We start from the raw sequence: 15702 nt of genomic DNA, 5'->3' as shown, positions 1-15702 counted from the left end.
AAAGATTGCTGGCAAGCCACAAGACGCAAGGAAGGATTTCCCCTACATGTTTCAAAAGGATCACAACTCTCCCAATATCTTGATTTTGGACTGAAAGTCTCCAGAACTGAAACAATACATCTCTATTGTTTAAAGCCACCTGGTCTGCAATACTTTTTGTGCTAGGAAATGAATACAGAAAGTAATGAAAAATTTTACCAAGTCCATATAGAAACCCTTAAATCTCTTACAACTAGCCCGCAATGTGCCATGCAAATGTTATTTTCTATATGTGCTCAGATATGTAAAAGCTGGGCAGTAAGGTCCTCCACCCTTTCTGAACACACTGGTGTTTCCTAAGAGGTTCTGTCCTTAGCTCTCTTCTCAGTTAACCCATTCTTGGTGGGTAATCTTCTCTACTCAATATACAGCTGAACGTTGAGTACTTTAGTTCTGGGTCTCCAAGCTCAGATCCATCCCATGAGCCCAGGCCCAATAACCAACTATCTGCTGAACTTGTAGTTCCCACAATCAGTCAAGACTGCAAGACTAAAATAAGATAATAAAAGGAATTCAGGGTGGCTTGAATTCAGGTGATACAGACAGGCTTGGAGATGTAGGTGTCTGGGCATTACTTCAGGGCCTAAATCTACTTTTTTTTTTATTTTAAGATAAAGATCCATCCCTAGGACATTTCTTGAGCCCATTGCCTATCACAGTGAAGACAGGGTTAAGAAACACTCCTGATCCTAGAAAAGAACACAGTCAATGCTTCTTTGAAATCAGCCATAGCAACTTCTTTCTAGATGGGTCCTCTGAAGGAAGGGAAAAGAAACAAAAAAATAAACCATTGGGACTTCCTCAAAATACACAGCTTCTGCACAGTGAAGGGAACAAACAATGAAGCTAAAAGACAACCTATAGAATGGGAGGAAGGATTTGCAAATGACATATCTAGTAAAGGGTCAGTATCTGAGATATATAAAGAACTTCTAAGACTCATCACCAAAAACCAAATAATCCAACTTAAAAAGGGCAGAACACATGAATAGACATTTCTCCAAAGAAGACATACAGTCGACCAACAGACACATGAAAAGATACTCAACATAATTCATCCTTAGGGCAATGCAAATCAAAACTACAATGAGATATCACCTTACACCTGTCAAAATGGCTAAAATCAACAACACAATTATTGGCAAGGATGGAGAGAAACAGGAACCCTTGTGTATTGTTGGTGGGAATGCAAATTGCTACAGCCACTCTGGAAAACAGTATGGAGGTAATGGAAAAAAGAAGTTAAAAATAGAACTATCATATGATCCAACAATTACAGTAGTGGGTATTTACCCAAAGAATTCAAGAACACTAATTCAAAGGAATACATACACCTGTTTACTGCAGCATTATTTACAAAAGCCAAGATGTGGAAGCAGCCCAAGTGTCCATAAACTGATGAATGGATAAAAAAATGACACACACACACACAAATGGAATGTTACTCAGCCATGTGAAAGAATGAAATCTTACCATTTGTGATGACATGAAAGAACTAGAAAGTATTATGCAAAAGGAAATAAGTCATTCAGAGAAAGACAAACACCATATGATTTCACTCACGTGTAGAATTTAAGAAAGAAAACAAATGAGCAAAGGGGAAAAAAAAGAGAGAGAGGAAAACCAACAAACAGACTCTTAACTAGAGAGAACTAACTGATGGTTAGCAGAGGGGAGGTGGGTGGGGGTATGGGTTAAATGGGTGATGGGGGTTAAGGAGTGCACCTGCTGTGATAAACACTGGGTGATATATGGAAGTGTTGAATCACTGTATTGTACACCTAAAACTAATATTACATTGTATGTTAGCTAACTGGAATTAAAGACTTAAGGGGAAAAAAAGAACTATTCCTGAAGAATATCATCTTGGGGAGCTGAAAATGCTGGCTAGATGTAGTACACCATCTATGAGAAATCTCCTACACTGAGACGGAACCAAACACGTCACACATAGTAACTGGCTGGCTCGTGATGTTAAAGAGAAACCATTCACCGGACTCTTATTAAAGAAGCAAGACAGATTTTACCCAAGCTACTGCAGCATGGGAGAGACTTCAGTATAGAACTGAGGTAAGTTCTGCAAACTGAAGGCAGGAGGCTTTTTAAGTCCCGAGTGTTTAAAAAAAAAAAAGAAAGAAAGAATTGCAGGACACAGTGTGTTGGGAGGTGGGTGGTCAGTGTGGTGAGCCCATCTGTGTCTGCTAACGGGGGTCGAAGTTATACTCCCCCACAGAGCCTAGGAGATAAAAACCCTATCCTTCTTGATGACTACATTTCAAAAGGATGGTCCCATATCCTTGAGAAAGGCATTCCTGGATTGTAGAATACACAATCTGAAGGACAGAGAAAAGATTTACAATCACGTATTTTCTAAAGTAAATATTCCAAGAAAAGGGAGGTCAGGGGCTTATAGGCAGGTTTTGTCTAGAACAAACAATAAATTCTTTAGGCAATGCTGAGTTTTCTCAGGCATGGCATTTTGAGGGGCCTTGGGTCCTCATGCTACGAACACAGATTTGAGCTGATAAAAACTATATTTGTGTTTGTTCAAGTCTTAATGTGGGAGGTGGGTGAAGTCATTTGTGTTGAAAGCTACAAGTTCTCTAGAGGCAAAGGTTGAGGCCTAGTTAGGAACCATACTCAGAGGAGTCTAATGAAAGTTTAGGCAAGGAAGGAGACTTTGTCAGTGACTGTAAGAATTCATAAAGAGTTCCTCCAATGACACCAGTGTTCTCCAAGAATAAAATGACACATGTTAATTTTTTACTATTTTAAAAATACCTAATAGTCTAGGCTTATGCCTTTTGTGAAAAGCAAGGGTCAGACTCAATGAACTGGCAATGTCTATTATCGCTCATGTCCAAGAGGCAGAAATTTAATTCATGTTAATGAGCCTGAGAAAGCAGTTAATTAGAAAAGCAAACTAGGTGGTCTCTGAATCTTTGGGTTGCATCTTTTATCATAAGTAAGCAAATGGACTTTATACCCCGCCTAGATATTTTACCTTGAAACATGCTTCATGCTCTAAGGAAAAGCCAGATCTTTCAACAAATATTCATTGTGTGCCTACCACATACTCGGCTCTGTTTCAGGCACTGAGGATACAGTGGTGAATAAGACAGATAGACCACTACTTTTAGGGGTTTCATGCTTTAATAGTGGGAGACAGACTATAACTTAGAAAACAAGTAAGACCATTTTAGTTGAAATTTTTTTTTAGAAATTTTTTAGAATTTTATAGAAAATTGCTATAGGATAATCCAAACAAGATAAGGTGATAGAGTGTGATGGGCTGGGGGAGATCTGCTTTAAATGTGATGGTCAGGGAACCTTTCTGAGCAGACATTTAAACAGACCTGAGTGGTCCTAAGGTCCTACAAAGATCAAGGGAAAGGGCATTTTGGACAGAGGGCACATGTGCAAATAGTTTTGGTGAGTCAGCAGAACAGAGAGGAGTGGCTGGAGCATAATGCAAGAGCAGGGAATGGTCTGAAATGGGGCTGAGATGGACAGCCAGGTTACATAGGATCTTACAGACAGTGATGAGGAGCTTGGATTTTATTCTATGTGTAATGGAAACTCATGAAGGACTTTATTTTTATTTTATATTAAATATTTTATTTATTTATTTGAGAGAGAGTGTGAGAGAGAGAGCATGAGCAGGAGGAGAGGTAGAGGAAGAAACAAACCCCCGCTGAGCAAGGAGCCTAACTCGGGGCTTGATCCAGGACCCTGGGATCATGACCTGAGCTGAAGGCAGATGCTTAAACAACTGAGCCACCCAGGCTCCCTCACGAAGGATTTTACATGGGGGATGATCTCGAGAACATTTTAAACCTTATATATTTTTTCTCTTCAGTGATTTTGGTTGTTGTGAAAAAGAATGGTAGACAGGAAGACTGGACGTAGGAGAGCAATTTTGAAGGTTTTCGCAAAATCTGGAGCATATGTAATGGTAGTTTTTACCAGGCCGGTATGGTGGCAGCAGCAGAGAGCAAAAAGACACAAACAGATTAAGGATGTATTTGAGAGGGGAGCTCATTTATGAATAGATTAGATATTGGAAAAGGAGAAATTAAGAAAGGCACATTTACAGCTTGAGGGAAATGTTGAGGGAAAATAGGTTTGGGGAAGTAGGTAAGAGTCAACTTTAAAAGGAAATATCAATCAGGCATTGCATATATGCATCTAGGAGTCAGCAAGGGTTCAAGTGTGAGCTGTATATTTAGAACTCATCTATTTAGGGCCCGTGGGTGGCCAGTTGGTTAAGCATTTGCCTTCGGCTCTGGTCATGATCCTGGACTTCTGGGATCAAGTCCTGAACTTGGCTGCCTGCTCAACACGGAGTTTGCTTCTCCCTCTACCTGGGCTCCCCCTGCTTGAGTGCTCTCTCTCTCTCTCTCTGCAAGTCAAACAAAAAAATAAAATCTTTAAAAAAAAAGGGGGGGGTACTCAGCTATCTGAACATCACCTTTAGGATTTGAGGAGCACAAAACAGAACAAAAAGTGGGAATATTGTAGCCAAATGGGCAGAAGAAGAAGAAAATACAGTTGTCTGTGTTATTTGTTACACTTAATAGTAGTTGTTACCATGTCTTGCAAATGGGCATTTTGTATGCTATATGTTAAATGTACCCATAGGCACATCCAAAAATATCATGGGGGAAGACAGACTTTGCCATTATGTTTTATGGTGTCAGAATCCTCAAAGTGTATATTAATTTTGCAAGTTGAAAACAGTGCACTCCCTGGTAAAGAGGCGGAGACCAGAAGTGCCAACCATCATCTCCTGGTGCATTCCTGAGTTATGCATCATCAACACTAGTAAATGCAGTGACTCCACACCCTCACTCACTTATGGAAATAGTAGGGTGGAGCATAAGAGCTCCACACAGAATGGCTCCCACCGGCCACCCAAGGCTATGGCTCACGGCGCCATTCATGATCACAGCGTGATTGAACAAGCCTTTCCCGACACATCCCCAAAGATAATCAGGCTGGGCCCCTCTCAACCAGTAGGCAGTTTGGCCATGACTACTTATACCCAATCCCCACTGCTCATATGTTTCAATAAATTCTTCTTTTTATGAGATTGTATATTGTCCTGCAGCAGGTCAGACCACTCTAGAATTCTGCCAACCCTGTTCAGGTATGGGAGATATAATTTAGGAAAGGTGCCTTTCTCCTTGGCTTTAGGTCGAGCCTCAGCATACTCATGCCCAGTTTCTGTGGCCTTCTGTGTTTGACAGCAGCTCCATAAATATTACTGTGCAGCCAGAGTTTAATAAGCATTTTGTGGAATTAGAGTAAAAAATTATGCTTTTTCATTTGTGGGGTGGTTGGATGAAATTATTATTTTCTTCAAGCTTTAATGTTCTATTTATTTGAAATGAATGCTACAGATTACTCTTCAGTAGAAACTATCCCAGCAACACGGTCTTCTAGTCTTGATGAAATGCCTCCAGTGAACAAAAATTTTCAATTCTCAAACTCGGTCTATTCTCAGGGAGTGCTGTTGTCGTTTAAAGCTGGTGTATTCCTGGTACGTACAGCAGCGTCTGGCACCGAGTAGAACTAAAAATAAGAACTCACACGCTTTGGATCAGTTATGGTTTCATATATCAGTTTTTATTCTTTAAAACTGTGTTTTTGGAAGGGCGCCTGGGTAGCTCAGTCGGGTAAGTGTCTGCTTTCTGCTCAGGTCATGATCCCAGGGTCCTGGGGTCAAGCCCCGTATGGGGCTCCCTGCTCACTAGGGAGCCTCCTTCTCCCTCTCTCTCTGCCTGCCTCTTTGCCTACTTGTGCTCTCTCCCTATCTCTCTGTCAAATAAATAAATAAAGCCTTTAAAAAATAAAAAATAAAACTGTGTTATTGGAGATGTAAATCTTGCAAATCTCACTTTCAGGCTCTACAAAACGCAGTTAAATTGTTTTTCTCCTTATGAGTCATGAGCGCTCAGTGTGAAGTGTGAGCAATGTTCAGCGATGCCGAGCATCTGTAAATGGTGGTAAGGTGAAATGCTACTGCCCAGCGTGAAGGCTTCTCCTCTCATTCCGCTCACTCCATGACTCTCAGTCATTTGGCCACTAGAACTGCAGTCTAAACCTTCCATTACCTCCGATAAAACAACACTTCAAACTGTCAAATTATTTTATTTTATTTATTCTATTTTATTTATTTTTTTCAGTTCTTCAAGAAGGAGCTGGATGCATAAGTGACCCAATTCCTGCTTACCCTGCCTCCTCCCATCCTCAGAATACATAATGATCCTCTGAACAGAGGGAAGCAAGAGGTGGGGTTAAAGAAAAAGCTAAAGTGTGTGGTTGAGTGTCCCCAAGCCCTGCCCACCTGGCGTCCCCCACCCCCACCCCCAGCACAGTCACACAGGTTCTGCAGCTTGGCACACACAGCTGGTGACTTCTATCTAAGCCCTATGCTCTGCTGCACAGCCTGGTGTGTTTGCAGAGGGGAAAAGGCCCCCCTTCTGGGGAATCTTGAACTGACCTAGTTTACACTGATAGGACCTTTTCCCTGCAATTGGAGACTTGAGATAAACATCTGGTAGATGTAGAAAAAAACGAAATTGTTTGGCAGATGTTCGTATTTGACTTACAAATCCTACTGGCTGTAGAAACATTTAGCTTTGTATTAACCAAAATATTAACATACTCGATATACCACTCTCCTTTTAATCTAGTGATCATATTTCTGCCCCTGCCCCCACCCCTGTGCCATGGAAATATAACTTACCATTTTTTTTAAAAAAGATTTATTTATTTATTTTTATGAGCAAGAGAGCATGAATGGGGAGAGGAGCAGAGAGAGAAAGAGTGAGAATCCCAAGCAGCCTCCCCTGAGTGCAGAGCCCTGTGCTGGGCTCAATCCCAGGACCCTGAGATCATGATCTGAGCCGAAATTAAGAGTCAGGCACTTAACCGACTGAGTCACCCAGGGCCCCAAATATATCTTATCTTTTACCCAGTAACTCTGCAAATATTTTATTTTTTATGATTTTATTTGTTTATTTGACAGAAAGAGACATGGCAAGAAAAGAAACACAAGCAGGGCGAGTGGAAGAGGGAGAAGCAGGCTCCCCACTGAGCAGGGAGCCCAGCGAGGGGCTGGATCCCAGGACTCTGGGATCATGACCTTTGCCGAAGGCAGATGCTTAATGACTGAGCCACCCAGGAGACTCTCTGCAAATATTTTAAAAATGGAAATCCTATCTCTCAGATTTTCTCTAAGTAGTATTCTTAGGTTCGTTAATCATTTATCACATAAAATGAATCTAGACCCTTACTTTACAGTTACTGTTATCTGTAAATGGTCAAGCATATTTATGTGTCTCCCTTAAAGGCCAGTAATCAAACTGCGTTTTGTTTTTTATGTACAAATTGTATTCTGCTAAATGGGATAACCTTCTTGACTCTAAATTGCTAAAGAACATTTGAAATAACTGCTTTAAAACATAGTGACACATTCATCTATTCGTATCTGGGTAAAATTACAAGGCAGAACAACTCACCACTCAGGCAGTACTGATGGCTAGGGACCTAATCAATACAGACATTAGTATTTGTCAGAACTAGAGTTCAGAATGACAATTATCAAGGTACTAACTCAGAAAAAGCATGGAAGATATTAGAGAATCCCTTTCTGGAGAAATAAAATCCCTTTCTGGAAAAATGAAAGAACTAAAATCTAACCAAGTTGAAATAGAAAAAGCTATTAATGAAGTGCAATAAAAAATGGATGCTCTCACTGTTAGGATAAAAGAGGCAGAGGACAGAATTAGTGATATAGAAGACCAAATGGCAGAGAATAAAGAAGCTGAGCAAAAGAGAGACAAACCACTACTGGACCACGAGGGGAGAATTCGAGAGGTAAGTGATACCATAAGATAAAACAATATTAAATAATTGGGATTCCAGAAGAAGAAGAAGAGAGAGGGGGGCAGAATGTATATTGGAGCAATTATAGCAGAGAATTTCTCTAATTTGGTGAAGGGAACAAGTATCAAAATCCAGGAGGCACAGAGAACCCCCTTAGAATCAATAAAATGGGTCCAAACCCCATCATCTAATAGTAAAACTTACAAGTCTCAGTGGCAAAGAGAAAATCCTGAAAGCAGCTTGGGATAAGAGGTCTGTAACATACAATGGTAGAAATATTAGATTGGCAGCAGACTTATCCACTAACCTGGCAGGCCAGAAAGGACTGGCATGATATATTCAGAACACTAAATGAGAAAAATATGCAGGACTATATTGAGCTGGGCTGTCACTGAAAATAGACAGATAAAAGCTTCCAGGACAAACAAAAACTAAAGGAATTTGCAAACACCTAAGACAGCCCTATAGGAAATATTGAAAGCAGTCCTCCAAGGAAAGAGAGAGCCTAAAAGTAGCAGACCAGAAAGGAAGAGACAATATACAGTAACAGTCACCTTACAGGCAATACAATGACACTAAATTCCTGTCTTTCAAAAGTTACCCTGAATGTAAATGGGCTAAAGGCCCCATTTAGACACAAGGTATCAGAATGGATAAAAAAACAAGACCCATCAATATGCTGTCTGCAAGAAACTCATTTTAGACCTAGATTTAAAGTGAGGAGATGAAAAACTATTTATCATGCTAATGGATGTCAAAAGAAAGCTGGGGTGGCAATCCTTATATCAGATCAATTAGATTTTAAGCCAAAGACCATAATAAGAGATGAGGAAGGACACTATATCATACTTAAAGAGTATATCCAACAAGAAGATCTAACAATTTTAAATATCTATGCCCCTAACATGGGAGCAGCCAACTATGTAAACCAATTAATAACAAAATCAAAGAAATACATCAACAATAATACAATAAATAATAAGGGACTTTAACACCCCCCTCACTGAAATGGACAGAATATCTAAGCAAAAGATCAACAAAGAAATAAAGGCTTTAAATGACACACAGGGCCAGATGGACATCACAGATATATTTAGGACATTCCATCCCAAAACAACATTCTTCTCTAGTGCACATGGAACATTCTCCGGAATAGATCACATTCTGGGTCACAAATCAGTTCTCAACCGATACCAAAAGATTAGGATCATTCCCAGCATATTTTCAGACCACAACAATCTGAAACTCAAACTCAATCACAAGAGGAAAGTTGGAAAGAACTCAAATACCTGGAGGCTAAAGAGCATCCTACTAAAGAATGAATGGGTCAACCAGGAAATTAAAGAAGAATTTAAAAAAATCATGGAAATAAATGAAAATTAAAACACAACTGTTCAAAATTTGGGGGACATGGCAAAGGCTGGGAGGAAAGTATATAGCAATACAAGCCTTTCTCAAGAAACAAAAAAGGGGGGCACCTGGGTGGCTCAGTGGGTTAAAGCCTCTGCCTTCAGCTCAGGTCATGATCCCAGGGTCCTGGGATCGAGCCCCACATTGGGCTCTCTGCTCCGTGGGGAGCCTGCTTTCTCCTCTCTCTCTGCCTGCTTGTGATCTCTGTCTGTCAAATAAATAATAAATAAATAAAATCTAAAAAAAAAAAAAAAGAAGAAAAGAAACAAGAAATGTCTCAAGTACACAACCTAACCCTACACCTAAAGGAGCAGAAATCAATGAAATCAAAACCAAAAGAACAGTAGAACAAATCAATGAAACAAGGAGTTGGGTTCTTTTTTTTTTTTTTTTTTTTTTGCAGAGAGGCAGGCAGAGAGAGAGAGGAGGAAGCAGGCTCCCTGCTGAGCAGAGAGCCCAATGTGGGACTCGATCCCAGGACCCTGAGATCATGACCTGAGCCGAAGGCAGCGGCTTAACCCACTGAGCCACCCAGGTGCCCAGGAGTTGGGTTCTTTAAGAGAATTAATAAGATTGACAAACCCCTGGCCAGACTTATCAAAAATAAATGAGAAAAGACCCAAATTAATAAAATCATGGATGAAAAAGGAGAGATCACAACCAACACCAAAGAAATACAAACCTTTATAAGAACATTTACGAGCAACTGTACACCAGCAAATTTGACAATCTGGAAGAAATGGATGCATTCCTAGAGACATACAAACTACCAAAACTGAACCAGGAAGAAATAGGTAACCTGAACAGAACCATATCCAGTAAGGAGATTGAAACAGTCATCAAATTCCCCCAACAAACAAGAACACAGGGCCAGACGGATTCCCAGGGGAGTTTTACCAAACATTTAAAGAAGAATTTATACCTATTCTCCTGAATCTGTTTAAAAAAATAGAAATGGAAGGAAAACTTCCTAATTCGTTTTATAAGGCCAGCATTTTATAAGGCCCAAAACCAGACAAAGACCCCATCAAAAAAAAGAATTACAGACCAATATCCTTGATGGACATGGATGCAAAAATTCTCAACAAAATTCTAGCCAGTAGGATCCAACAGTACATTAAAAGGGTTATTCACCACAACCAATTGGGATTTATTCCTGGGCTGCAAGTTTGGTTCAACATCTGCAAATCAATCAATGTGATACACTACATTAATGCAAGAAAAAACAACAACTATATGATACTTTCAATAGATGCTGAAAAAGCATTTGACAAAGTACAGCATCCTTTCTTGATCAAAACTCTTCACAGTGTAGGGATAGAGGGTACATACCTCAACATCATCAAAGCCATCGATGAAAAACCCACAGTGAATATCATTCTCAATGGGGGAAAAACTGAGAGCTATTTCCCTAAGGTCTGGAACATGGCAGGGCTGTCCACTGTCACCACTGCTATTCGACATAGTACCAGAAGTCTTAGCCTCAGCAATCAGACAACAAAAAGAAATTAAAGTCATCCGAATTGGCAAAGAAGTCAAACTTTCACTCTTTGCAGATGATATGATACTTTATGTGGAAAACCCAAAAGACTTCACTCCAAAACTCCTAGAACTCATACAGGAATTTAGTAAATTGTCAGAATATAAAATCGGTGCACAGAAATCAGTTGCATTTCTATATACCAACAGCAAGACAGAAGAAAGAGAAATTAAGGAGTCAATTCCATTTACAATTGCACCTGAAACCATAAGATACCTAGGAATAAACCTAAAGAGGCAAAGAATCTCTACTCAGAAAACTATAAAGTACTCATGAAAGAAATTGAGGAAGACACAAAGAAATGGAGAAACATTCCATGCTCATGGATTGGAAGAATAAATATTGTGAAAATATCTAGGCTACCTAAAGCAATCTACACATTTAACACAATTCCTATCAAAATACCATTCATTTTTTTCAAAGAAATGGAACAATTACTCCTAAAATTTATATGGAACCAGGAAAGACCCCAAATAGCCAGAAGAATGTTGAAAAAGAAAACCAAAGTTGGCGGTGTCACAATTCCAGACTTCAAGTTCTATTATAAAGCTGTAATCATCAAGACAGTATCATACTAGCACAAACATAGACACTTAGATAAGTAGAACAGAATAGAGAGACCTGAAACAGACCCTCAACACTATGGTCAACTAATTCTCAACAAAGTAGGAAAGAATGTCCAATGGAAAAAAGACAGTCTCTTTAACAAATAGTGTTGGGAATATTGGACAGCCACATGCAGAAAAATGAAATTGGACCATTTCCTTATACCACACACAAAAATAGACTCAAAATGGATGAAAGACCTCAATGTGAGAAAGGAATCCAACAAAATCCTTGAGGAGAACACAGGCAGCAACCTCTTTGACCTCAGCCATAGCAACTTCTTCCTAGAAATATCGCCAAAGTCAAGGGAAACAAGGGCCAAAATGAACTACTGGGACTTCATCAAGATCAAAAGCTTTTGAAAATCAACAAACAAACAAACAAACAAAAACAAACAAACAAACAAACAAAAAACAAAAACAAGGGCGCCTGGGTGGCTCAGTGGGTTAAGCCGCTGCCTTCGGCTCAGGTCATGATCTCAGGGTCCTGGGATCGAGTCCCGCATCGGGCTCTCTGCTCAGCAGGGAGCCTGCTTCCCTCTCTCTCTCTCTCTGCCTGCCTCTCCGACTACTTGTGATTTCTCTCTGTCAAATAAATAAATAAATAAATAAATCTTTAAAAAAAAAAACAAAAAACAAAAAACAAAAACAAAACAAAAAGACAACTGACAGAATGGGAGAAAATATTTGCAAATGACATATCAGATAAAGGGCTAGTATCCAAAATCTATAAAGAACTTATCAAACTCAACACCCAAAGAACAAATAATCCAATCAAGAAATGGGAAGAAGACATAAACAGACATTTCTGCAAAGAAGACATCCAGATGGCCAAGCGACACATGAAAAAGTGCTCAGTATCACTCGGCATCAGGGAAATACAAATCAAAACCACCATGAGATACCACTTCACATCAGTCAGAATGGCTAAAATTAACAAGTCAGGGAACGGCAGATGTTGGATGGGATGCGGAGAAAGGGGAACCCTCCTACACTGTTGGTGGGAATGCAAGCTGGTGCAGCCATTCTGGAAAACAGCATGGAGGTTCCTAAAAAAGTTGAAAATAGAGCTACCTTATGACCCAGCAATCACACTACTGGGTATTTACTGTAAAGATACAAATGTAGTGATCTGAAGAGGCACGTGCACCTGAATGTTTGTAGCAACAGTGTCCGCAATAGCCAAACTATGGAAAGAACCTAGATGTCCATGAACTGATGAATGGATAAAGAAGAAGTGGTAGGGTGCCTGGGTGGCTTAGTGGGTTAAGCCGCTGCCTTCAGCTCAGGTCATGATCTCAGGGTCCTGGGATCGAGTCCCGCATCGGGCTCTCTGCTCAGCAGGGAGCCTGCTTCCTCCTCTCTCTCTCTGCCTGCCTCTCTGCCTACTTGTGATCTCTCTCTGTCAAATAAATAAATAAAATCTTTAAAAAAAAAAAAAAAGATGAAGTGGTATATATCTACAATGGAATACTATGCAGCCATGAAAATACTCCGAAGTCTTGACATTTGTGACGATGTGGATGGGACTTGAGTTTATCATGCTAAGCGAAATAAGTTAATCAGAGAAAGACACTTATCATATGATCTCTCTGATGTGAGGAATTTGAGAGGCAGGGCAGGGGGTCATGGGACGACTAGAAGGAACAAATGAAACAAGATGGGACTGGGGAAGGAGAAAAACTGTAAGAGACTCTTAATTTCATGAAACCAACTGAATGTTGCTGTGGGGGCAATGGGTAGGGATAGGGCGGCTGGGTTATGGACGTTAGGGGAGTTATGTGCTATGGTGAGTGCTGTGAAATGTGTAAGCCTGATCATTCACAGACCTGTACCCCTGGAGCAAATAATATGTTTGTTATATGTTAATTATATGTTTTTTTTTTAAAAAAAGATATTTGAGGTGGTTGGAGCTTGAGGCACCCAGGGCCCGAAATGCCGCAGACCCAGGACCTGGAGCAGCTTGGAGGTGGTGAATAATAGCTCTTCATTCTGCTATAAAAAATGGCCTCCAATAAAACTACATTGCAAAAAATGGGAAAGAAACAGAATGGAAAAAGTAAAAATGTAGAAGAGGCAGAGCCTGAAGAATTTATGGTGGAAAAAGGACCAGACCAACGTGTAGTGAATGGGAAGGTGGATTATTTCCTAAAGTGGTTGGGATTTACAGATGCTGACAATGCTTGGGAGCCTGAAGAAAATTTAGATTGTCCAGAGTTCACTGAAGCATTTCTTAATTCTCAAAAAGCTGGTAAAGAAAAAAATGGTAAAAAAGAAAATCTCTATCTGACAGTGAATCTGATGATAGCAAATCAAAGAACAGAGATGTTGCTGATATCAAGAGGCTTTGTCAGAGGTCTTGATCCTGAGTGAATAATTGGTGCCACAGACAGAGAGAAATTAATGTTTCTCATGAAATGGAAAGAGTCGGATGATGCACACTTGGTGCTGGCAAAAGAGGCAAATATGAAGTGTCCTCAGATTGTAATTGCTTTTTGTGAAGAGAGATTCACTTGGTATTCTTGTCCAGAAGATGAAGCTCAGTAATTGTTTGTGTTGCTTTTTATATATATCTATATCTATACCTCTATCTATCTATCTATCTATCTATAATCTGGGTCTTTGTTTTTTGATTTATTAGTGTGAAGAAATAACATTCTAATGAAAATCAAGTTTGATATGTTTGTTTTGAAGTAGTATTGGGGGAGTTGTTGGTGTTTTTGCATCTATAGCATTGGTTACTTTAAACAAATAAAAGCTTTCTGTAGTTGCTTCCTTTATCAGAAAAGAATATTTGAGACCATGGTATACTATCCCCCTGCATTAGAAAACACCTTCTCTAAATGTTGGGGGAAATCTTCATAGTCATTACTCAGTCAGAATTTGTGTTTAACTCCTATATGCCTAAGGACCATTCTGGGTTCTTTATTTATTTAGGGTTTTTTTGTATGTATACTTAAAATACATATATAAGTGGTTTTTGGTTTTTGCTTTTAACATTCACCAAAACAAAACCAGCATTTTATAACCATGGATAAGCCCATGTTCCAGGAAGCTATCATTTTCAGCTATTTAAGAAATAAATCACTTAAATTTAAACTGAAGTTTTTCCTGAAGCCTTAATCTTTCAAATTTTATAATTAATTGGACAATTTAAATATAATGTACATAATTTAAATTGGATAATTTAAAAACAGCCATATCAGCATCCATATCCTTATCTACAGTCATATAAATGCAAGTGTATTTAAAGATCCCTGAAAGGAAAATTTTATCACCACCAACAACCTTCCCACCCAAATGACAAAACTAGACTGGTCATGTGTTTTAATTAGGTAAGCAAAACTTTAGTTAAATGGACATTTAAAGGTTCCTTCTAGTGAACCATTCCTTTGCAAGAAGGTGAATCTCGGGGCACCTCGGTGGCTTAGAGGGTTGACCCTTTGCCTTCAACTCAGGTCATGGTCTCAGGGTCCTGGGATGGAGCTCTATGTTGGGCTCTCTGTCCTGCGGGGAGCCTGTTTCTCCCTATCTTTCTGCCTGCCTTTCTGCCTGCTTGTGATATCTCTCTCTGTGTCAAATAAATAAATAAAATCTTTAAAAAAAAAAAAAAAGAAGTTGAACTCTCTGAGCTGTATTGACTAAAACCTCATGATTCATGGACTAAGACTTTGTTCATGGAAACTAATCATAATCAGATGGTTAGAGATGTTGGCAGTTCAGCACCTGCTGGAATAAATGGGTGGACAGACTTCTATATTCCAAATTCTTAACCTGCATATTTTTTCTTTACCCCAATTCATTCTTGACATGTAGGCTCAATCTTTTCAGTATTTGGGTTACTTACTGGTTCAGCAGAAACCAGGAAAAACAATAACTTTGTAATCAAAATGGTATCCAACTGTATATTGTTTACTTTATTGTAAATACTGGTAAACAGTGGTCAATAAATAGTTTTATATTCCTTTAAAATATGTGAAGAATGAAAAAAGCAATAAATGAGTAAATGAAAAAAAAACATAGCAACACCTATAAGGGTGTAGTAGGAACTCAAATTTTTGTCATTTAAATAAATTTCTCTTGTCCTCATTCTGAACTTGGTCATCTCTTTCAGACTCTTCATAAATGCTAACATTCATTGTGGTGATTATAAAAGAACTTTATCCCTCAGAAAAAGCCTTATTGATCATACCTATAAAATTTAATTAATTAATT

General features: G+C 39.2%; 1 pseudogene; it reads left to right on the top strand.

Moving 5' to 3' along the window:
- Window positions 1-14034, top strand: part of LOC116588283 — a 46456-nt pseudogene extending 32422 nt beyond the window's left edge.
- The last annotated feature ends 1668 nt before the right edge of the window (window positions 14035-15702 follow it).

This window comes from Mustela erminea, chromosome 4 (assembly GCF_009829155.1).
Source record: "Mustela erminea isolate mMusErm1 chromosome 4, mMusErm1.Pri, whole genome shotgun sequence".
NCBI classification, from domain to species: domain Eukaryota; kingdom Metazoa; phylum Chordata; class Mammalia; order Carnivora; family Mustelidae; genus Mustela; species Mustela erminea.
The sequence above is the reverse complement of the archived record's forward strand: the minus strand, read 5'-3'. Positions and strand labels throughout refer to the sequence as shown.